Genomic DNA, 8,426 nt, shown 5'->3' on the forward strand with positions numbered 1-8,426 from the left:
TTATTTTCCTTATCAGCAGATGGTTGTAGAAGGTTATTATACTTTCTCCATATCCTTATAGCTGTTAAAAACCAACCCAGCATTTAGATGAAACTTCAGGAAAACAAGGTGACAAATAACAGGTACAATATGAAAATACATGCAAGTACCATGAACTTAAAACAACAAGAAATAGATTAATAGACACATATTGTACTTGGTGTTGTTTTTGTCAACTTGTCATAACTAGCGTTATATGGGAAGAGAAATCTCAGTCGAGAAAATGCCTCTATAAGATCGCCTGTAGGCAAATCTACATGACAATTTCTTGATTAGATATTGATGGGAATGGGTCAAGCTTTCTGAGGTGGTGCCACCCTGGACTGAGCAAACCGTGGGGAGCAAGCCAGTACGCAGCATCTCCCACAGCTCTGCATTAGTTCCAGCCCTGGCTTGCTTCAGTGATGGAGTGAGACTTGATAACTGTAAGATGAAATAAACTCTTTTCTCCTAAGTTGCTTTTGGTTGTGGTGTTTTATAGAGCAAAGGAACATAACACAATACACATGTAGTAAAAGTAGAAAACATGCATGGGAATGAAGTGTGCCAACACCTGTAGGAGGAGTGAGTAGAGAGGAAGAGCTGGGGGCCTGGGCTGTGTCTGTTTTTTTTCTTTTCCTTCATATAGAGTAGAGGAACTTCTAATGATGTGGTCTTGAGAGCAGAATAGATTTTTAATTCTCTACAAGTTCCTCCTGAAAAATAGACCAAACAGAATGGCAAATGGGACATTACTGGAGGTACATCAAAAGAAACCAGAAGGAAGTCTTCATCTACTTCAGACTATGGTCAGAATGTTAGCCCCTAGAGAAGGAGCATGGTGGACTGTTTGAGCACTGTGTGAAGATGTGTCACTGTGACTGTTTAATAAAGAGCTGAACGGCCAATAGCTAGGCAGGAAAGATAACATGGGACTTCCAGGGAGAGAGAAGAGGAGGAGCGGAGGTCTAGGCATGTGGATTACACTGGGGGCATACCTGGAGACTCTGAAGAAGTCAGACAAATGGAACAGAGCAGAGGTAATTGAGTCACATGGCAGAATGTAGATTAATAGATAGAGGTTAAATTAAGTTACAAGGGCTAGTGGGACAAGCCTAAGCTAATGGCCAAGTTTTCATAATTAATAAGAAGTCTCCATGTCGATATTTGGGGGCTGGTGATCCAAAGACAGTCCAGGAAGAAAGCTTGCTACACAGAAGAATAAAATTAAGTTGATTGATAGAATGGTGAGAAATTAATGGGACTATCAATAGAACCCATAATCCCAGAAGACAAAAATAGTACAATAGACAGCCATTCTTACTCTAGATGGAAACCAGAGAAATATTTCTGAGAAGGTCCAGGAGGAGGGAGAGTCTGCTACAGCTGCAGAGATGTGGGAAAGCCTCCATGAAGACCTAAAGACAGTGGGCAGGATTGTAAAGAAACTTCAGTTTAGAAGTCAATGACAATAAATTAAACCAACAGCTAATTTGCATTTAAGATCAAATTACCAGTAAACAACTAGTAAATAAAAAATGTAAACTGTATATTATCCCATAGGCAATCTAGCTTAACCTCTGTAGGGCAATGGGTATGGGGAACAGGACCCTTGTTTAACTTTCCTTTTGGAAGAATCTTGGCAAATGTAGACGACCTCTCAAGGGTAGGAAGTGAAGGCAAAAGTGCTTTTGCAGCCTTGGTTAATTTTTCTATTCAGCAGGAGAAAAAGGGGTAAGTCTGAGGCTTTCCACAGAACCAGTGGATTAATTTCCAGAAGTCCTACTTAAGTTCCTTATTTTCAGATGTGAGATAGTAGGAACATATTTGCTTTGCTGAACTTTAGTATCACCTAAAATACTTAAAATGCCTATCTTTTTCCCACAGCTATAATTTGTGTCTGCCATATAGACTATGAACAGAGTTGCTGCAAATGGGCACATATCCCACCCCATACAGTGCACACAAACAGTGCCCTGCGGGGGACCATATCTCTGCTACTTTGTTAGACATCAAGCATCTGTAAAAACTCAATACAGTGAATGATCAAGAAGAATTGGTATGTTTTTCCTAGCTGACTTTGAACTCTGTAGCATTAAAAGGTTCAGTTAATCACTTCAGAGTGTTACCAGAGCAGTGAGGTCAAAGCCCAAGTCCTGGTAGGTCTAAAAAAACTAGGCTTGGCTGTTATAATTAAAAAAAAAAACTGGGAAAGAGAAGCATGCCATACAATAGGACTCATATGGAAGGTTTATAGGAAGAAGAGAAAGAAGAGGCAGAAAACGGACAGAGGGGGAACAGAGAGGTGGGTAGAGACTGGTTCCTGGGGACAAGAGTGGCAGGAGAGAGGGAGGGAGGGAGGGAGGGAGGGAGAAAGAGAGAGAGAGAGAGAGAGAGAGAGAGAGAGAGAGAGAGAGAGAGATGAACAAGGCCCACCTTTTAAAAGGGAGCATAGCAATGTGCCAATGTGCCCAGGAGGTGCTCTCAGTGGCTGTAACTGAGGACATGGAGCCCAAGGGCAGGCCAGCACAGATGCCTAAATAAATACTAACATTGGCTCCCCCTCCTCAATACATCAATTCAAGAGAAAACTGATAGTGAAAAGCTGAGAAAGGAGATTTATTCAATAGTCTCATTCGTAAGAGGAACCTGGAAAGAAACCCAGTGCCTGCCCCTCCCCTAACCCATCCTTAGGGTCCCATCAGGAGTTTAGGTTCAAACAGAGGGTAACCAAGCTGTACTGGCAGATACAGCCCCTCCTGCCACCACCTTTGACTCTGCTCTCATGTCTGAACTGTGTGTCAGAGCTGTGTGACCCTGCTTTCTGGTTACACCGTGCTCCCAGCCTGAGGATTTGGGGGGAAATCCCCATTCCTGGGGTCCATTATTTCAGTAGTCTGATACCACAGGGGGAGGCACAAAGGATCTATCTGTAGAGTTCCTTCCCTCCCGCCAGGACCACTGTAATCGTTCCCATCTCTGTGAAATGAGCACAGCGGGCCTTAGGTCACTGAACACAGCTGCTCCCGCTTCTGATGCAGCATGGGTGTTGTTCACTTCATAGCATACCCAGAAAGAATGTAGAAAAAGGGGGAAATACAAAATAAAAACCTTGGTCCTTAAATTAACCAGTAATCCTAATTAATTTATGCCTTGTTATACTCTGAGACCTTCTCCATTGTGACTTCAGTTCTTACCCTTGACCTTTCATCAATGCCCAGCCTGGTGAGAGCTGTGAGGGCCCCTACAACAGAGTCATGGAGCTGGGAATGAGTTTGCCAGCAACTTGGGTAAAATTTAGTTAAGCTGTTCTAACCTGGCATCTCTTATCTTCACAGGTAATTGTAGGCAAAAGAGTATGTCCTGTGAGATGGTAATGACAATTAGAGCTACATTACTGCCAGATATGTGGTAGGAAAACATCTTTATTGACATGCCTGGGGTGGGGCCTGTGTTCTGTCTCTGGGTACCTAAGTGATCAGACCCTGGCAACTGAGGTTGTCCAAGCGTAAAGCAGAGGTGGTATCTGTTTCAGCTACCGAACAAAGCTCTTCACAGAACAAAGCTATCAGAATCACCTCTAACTATTGCAGCAGGAATTAATTTCCAATAAAGTTCTAGTGAAGTTTTGAAATCACTGGGTTATTTCTTTCTTGCACTTGATCACTTTTATGTAAGTTGCATCTTTGATAACCATCAACCAGATAGCAAACACACACAGATGTTACACTAGCAGACTTTGAGACTGTGTGTTCAGCTTTTTCCACTTACCTTGCTGATGGGGACAAGCACCGGCTGCCTTCCAGCGGAGCTGAGAGCAGGGAAGGCTGATATCCACTCTCACACTGCATCCCGGCCTTGTCTCCTTACCCCTACAAATCACCAGGCAGAAAGTGAGGCGTGAGCTGAGTAACTAAGCAGACAGAATAATCACAACACGCAGCAACACCCTCTAAATTATGCAGCATCACCATGAATTTGGTCAATTTTTTAATGAGTGCTGGAGCACTTTTCTCATTTCCACAGCCATTCCATGTTCTGAGGACCTGGCTTGTCACACGCTGTTAGTTTTCTGCAGTTTCTTTCTGATGGCTTCATCTATGTCATAATTACTCAGCTTTATTCTCATCAACTTTGTGAAGTTTCAGACCTTTCCCAAATTGTGAAATTTCAGTTGACACACTGTTACAATAGCACTGGAGGTCCATTCTTTTTCAAAAAGAATTGTATCTACCTCTGGGTGGAGACAACTGTGTTCCTTAAACATTAATCCAGTTGGACCAAAGGACCACCCCTCAGGAAGGCAGATTCTCCTTCAGTCATGCTAAGGAGGTGTGAGGAATGACTACCTCTTGATGAGATAATTGTCCCAGTTAAGGTTCCTATTGCTGTGATAAAAGACCATGGCCAAAATCAAGTTGAGGAGGAAAGGATTTATTTGGGCCACACTTCCACAAGGTACGTTTGTAACTGAAAATAATATGTCTCCTTATTGTGAGATTATGAGTTTTTAATAGCATGATATTTTTCCCTCAAAACAGGAACTCTCAGTTACACTCCTGTTATGTTAGACAATAGACATCTGACACTCGGTGATTCCTATGCTTGTAGAATCCAGGGAAGCGAGCAGCACTGGTTTTAACACAGTATGATGGTGAACTTCAGAGCTCAGGGAGGGCTAGGCAGGGCCTCAGGGACTTAGTGGACCCAGGAAATTCCCCACAGTACACCAGGATGTGGTGGCTTGAAAGAAAAGTAAGAGCTGTGTCCACAAGGGAGGGAATTTTCCAGATACTCCTCCCTATATAGACATGTCTAAGATATAAGTTCAACAGTGGAAGCTAATATAAAGAGGGAAGGAGACAGAAAAGTCTAGGGAGGATTTTGCAAACAACTTTAGGTTCTGTTTTGGTATTTCTCCTAAAGGGAGGAGTAGGTAAATAATAGTTCCAAACAGGTCAGCCATCTTTTGAGCTGCAGTAAGAAAGGTGTCAAGTTAACAAATTAGGGGCTCGGGGATCAGTGGAGAGTGGAGGTTAGAAACATTCAGATTTCAGTGATGGGAAGAATGCACCAAGGGGGGAGGGGGAGCAATGATTGAATTTAGATTGTAGAGATTGGGGTATCTAGGGAAATGTCACAGCTGTGATCAGCTGGTAATAAGCTGTAAAATAATAATGAATCATGAGAATGTAATCTGAGACAGGGTAAAGAGGGAAGAACCTTCACCATTCAGGATGGTAATGACCTAGGGGCGGAAGAAGTAAAATTTAAAATGAAACATTCCACTCGACACTAGGCAAGATATAAAACAAACCTGGAACCTTTGGGGAGTGTTTTTTGTTTTATTTATTTATTTATTTACAAAGATATCCCCTTATATAAGTTTAAAGCCAACCTAACCGCAAAGGTCACTTACTACACAGAGGAGTGATAGCTTCCCCTGGTTTGTCATAGATTTACTTTATAATGTAGGATCTCTCTCCCTCCCTCCTTCTTTCTCTCTCACATTTAGAGCTGGAATACTCTGCCTCATTCATCTTTGCTCAGGGTGTGATCTGGACAGCTCAACACAAATAGTGACTCCAGTTCAGAACTCAGACAGCACTGTCGGAGCGAAGTGTGATAGCGTCTGGAGATGAGAAGGCACAACTGGCTGTCCTTCTGTCCCCACAATCACAGGCCCACCAGAACCTCACCTTCCCCTGTTGGCAGAATTCTGGGAAAATGCCTTCCAAAAGCACAGTTCTTTGTAAACTGTTTCAGGCTGATGAGGACAGTGTTTTCAACTGAGACTCGAGATCTATGAATGAGTTGTGAAATCATCTCGGTGACTAACAACACACTTACTTTGAAAATAGCCTGGAAAAGACAAGAATAAAGTAGAATAGGAAATGACCTAGAACAGATGAATGTTGGGCAATCCTCAAGCATGGCCAGGACAGAGATGAAAGGTGGTTTTGGTAAAAACAACCCAAGTAAAAGGTGAGGAAAGGAGTAGTGTGTGTGTGGGGGGGAGTATTATGAAGGTCAAAATAGCTGTGCTCAGCACACATAGGGATGGCAAAGGAGGTGAACCAGGACCCTGACCAGGTCCTTGTTCCACACACAACCACGAAGGGCTCTTGCTCTGAGAAGCCTCATAACAGCATGTCTGAGAGCTGTGGATAAGGCAAATTTGGGTAACAATCAGACAGCCGTTGCAGGTACCCAGACACAAAGAACAAGACCTGTGCACTCCGACTTTCTTTCTGCTGCAGGACAGCCTATGTAGCCACGTCATCTAGGTCTGTCATGGCTTCTGTGATAGTGCTCTGGTTTTGAGTGTCTCATTGTCCATGTATTAGCAAAGTTTCTTGACCCTCGAAGTCCCTAATTTGTATACCATGTTCATGACCAGATAACTAGTGTGCTCTTATTCAATGCCTGTGTCCTGAAGATGGAATCTGTCCTCTTTTCAGAGGCATCTTCACAATCCAGCGTGTCTCATACACCGCTGTTTAATAATCTTTTATTGTGTGAGTGAAGGGTCAGTGACAGTTATCATAGAAAGAAAACTTGAGTGCACGGGCTTTGGGAAGTTAAGTCAGAGGGATTCAGAAATTACCAAGCAAAGCAACCAACAAGGCAAATATTAAGCCATTGTGCTTTTAAATACACATCATTCCACATATCCTCTTGGCCAGGTACTGTGCTAGACCTGGGCAACCAACACAGCTGAGACATGGTGTCCTAACAGGACATGGCTGGAGTTGGAGCCAATTCTTATAGATAACATCCCCTAGAAACCAAATCCTGCTCACAGTACTTTATATACATCAATCTGAAGACTTTATGAGGCAGGCAGGGGCTGTTATCTCTATTTTATAAGTAATAACACTAAGCTACACCAGTAAGTGCCTTGCCCCAGCACCACTGTACGTGGCAGAGCCGAGGTCTGGTCTTACCTTTAATGCACTACACTGGATCCCCAGACTGAGACTGGACACAGGTAGGAAACAGACACTCTTGAGGGGCATGCTGCCAGCTGTGCACACACAGCCCACAGATGCCACACAGAAGATGACTGCTCACAGGGAGCCTCAGGGAAGCCATGTGTAATGGAGAATTCAGGGAGATAGTGAACTTTGCCTAATGAGAATGACAGTAATGGGGACCAGGATTTCCAGTCAGGAGAATCAACTGGCTATTGGGTATGAGGTAAGGCAATCAGGCTTGTTTGTCTTTCTGGTTCTGGGCTACCTCACTTAGGATGATTTTCTCTAGTTCCATCCATTTGCCTGCAAATTTCATGTTGTCATTATTTTTTACAGCTGAATAATACTCCACAGTGTAAGCATACATTTTCTTTATTCATTCTTTAGTTAAGGGGACATCTAAGTTGTTTTCAGGTTCTGACTATTACAAATAATGCTGTTATGAACATAGTTGAGCAAGTGTTTTTGTGGTATGATTGAGCATCCTTTGGGTGTATGCCCAAGGGTGGTATTGCTTGGTCTTGATGTAGATTGAGTCTCAATTTTCTAAGAAACCATCATATTGATTTCCAGAAAATGGAAAGCTCTCCCATGCTCTTGGCTAGGTAGGATCCATATAGTAAAAATGACAATCCTACCAAAACAATCTACAGATTCAATACAGTCCCCATCAAAATCCCAACACAACCCTTCACAGACCTCAAAAGAACAATACTCAACTTCATATGGAAAAACAAAATCTCAGTATAGCTAAAACAACCCTATATATAAAAGAACTTCTGGAAGTATAAGCTTCACTGTAGATCTATAGTAATAAAAACAGTTTGGTATTGTCATAAAAGCAGACACATGGATCAATGGAATCAAATAGAAGACCCTGACATAAATCCACACACCTAGGAACACCTGATTTTGACAAAGAAGCCAAAAATATACAATGGAAAAAAGTAAACAACTTTAACAAATGGAGCTGGCATGACTAGACAGCGGCATGCAGAAGAATCAAATAGATCCATATCTATTGCCCTGCACAAAACTCAAGTCCAAGTGGATCAAAAACCTCAACATAAATTCAGTTACACTGAAGCTAATAGAAGAGAAAGTGGGAAGTGACCTTGAATATACTGGCACAGGGCACTACTTCCTAAATATAACATGAGTAGTACAGACACTGAGATCAACAATTAAGAAATGGGACATAAGACATAGTGGTTGAGGCATAGGCAGTTCCTTGCCCAAAGGCCAGTTTTGCCAAGAAGAAAACAAGCTCCAAGTGGAGTGTCTTTGGTGCTCAACATTCTCTCAGGAATAGGTGATTCTTCCCCTCTGTATGCTATGAATGTTTTATTGCCATTGGTTAATAAATAAGCTTCTTTCAGCCAATGGCTTAACAGAATATAACCAGGATGGAAGAGATATATAGAGGGAGTA

This window comes from Microtus ochrogaster, chromosome 21 (genome assembly GCF_000317375.1).
Source record: "Microtus ochrogaster isolate Prairie Vole_2 chromosome 21, MicOch1.0, whole genome shotgun sequence".
NCBI lineage: Eukaryota > Metazoa > Chordata > Mammalia > Rodentia > Cricetidae > Microtus > Microtus ochrogaster.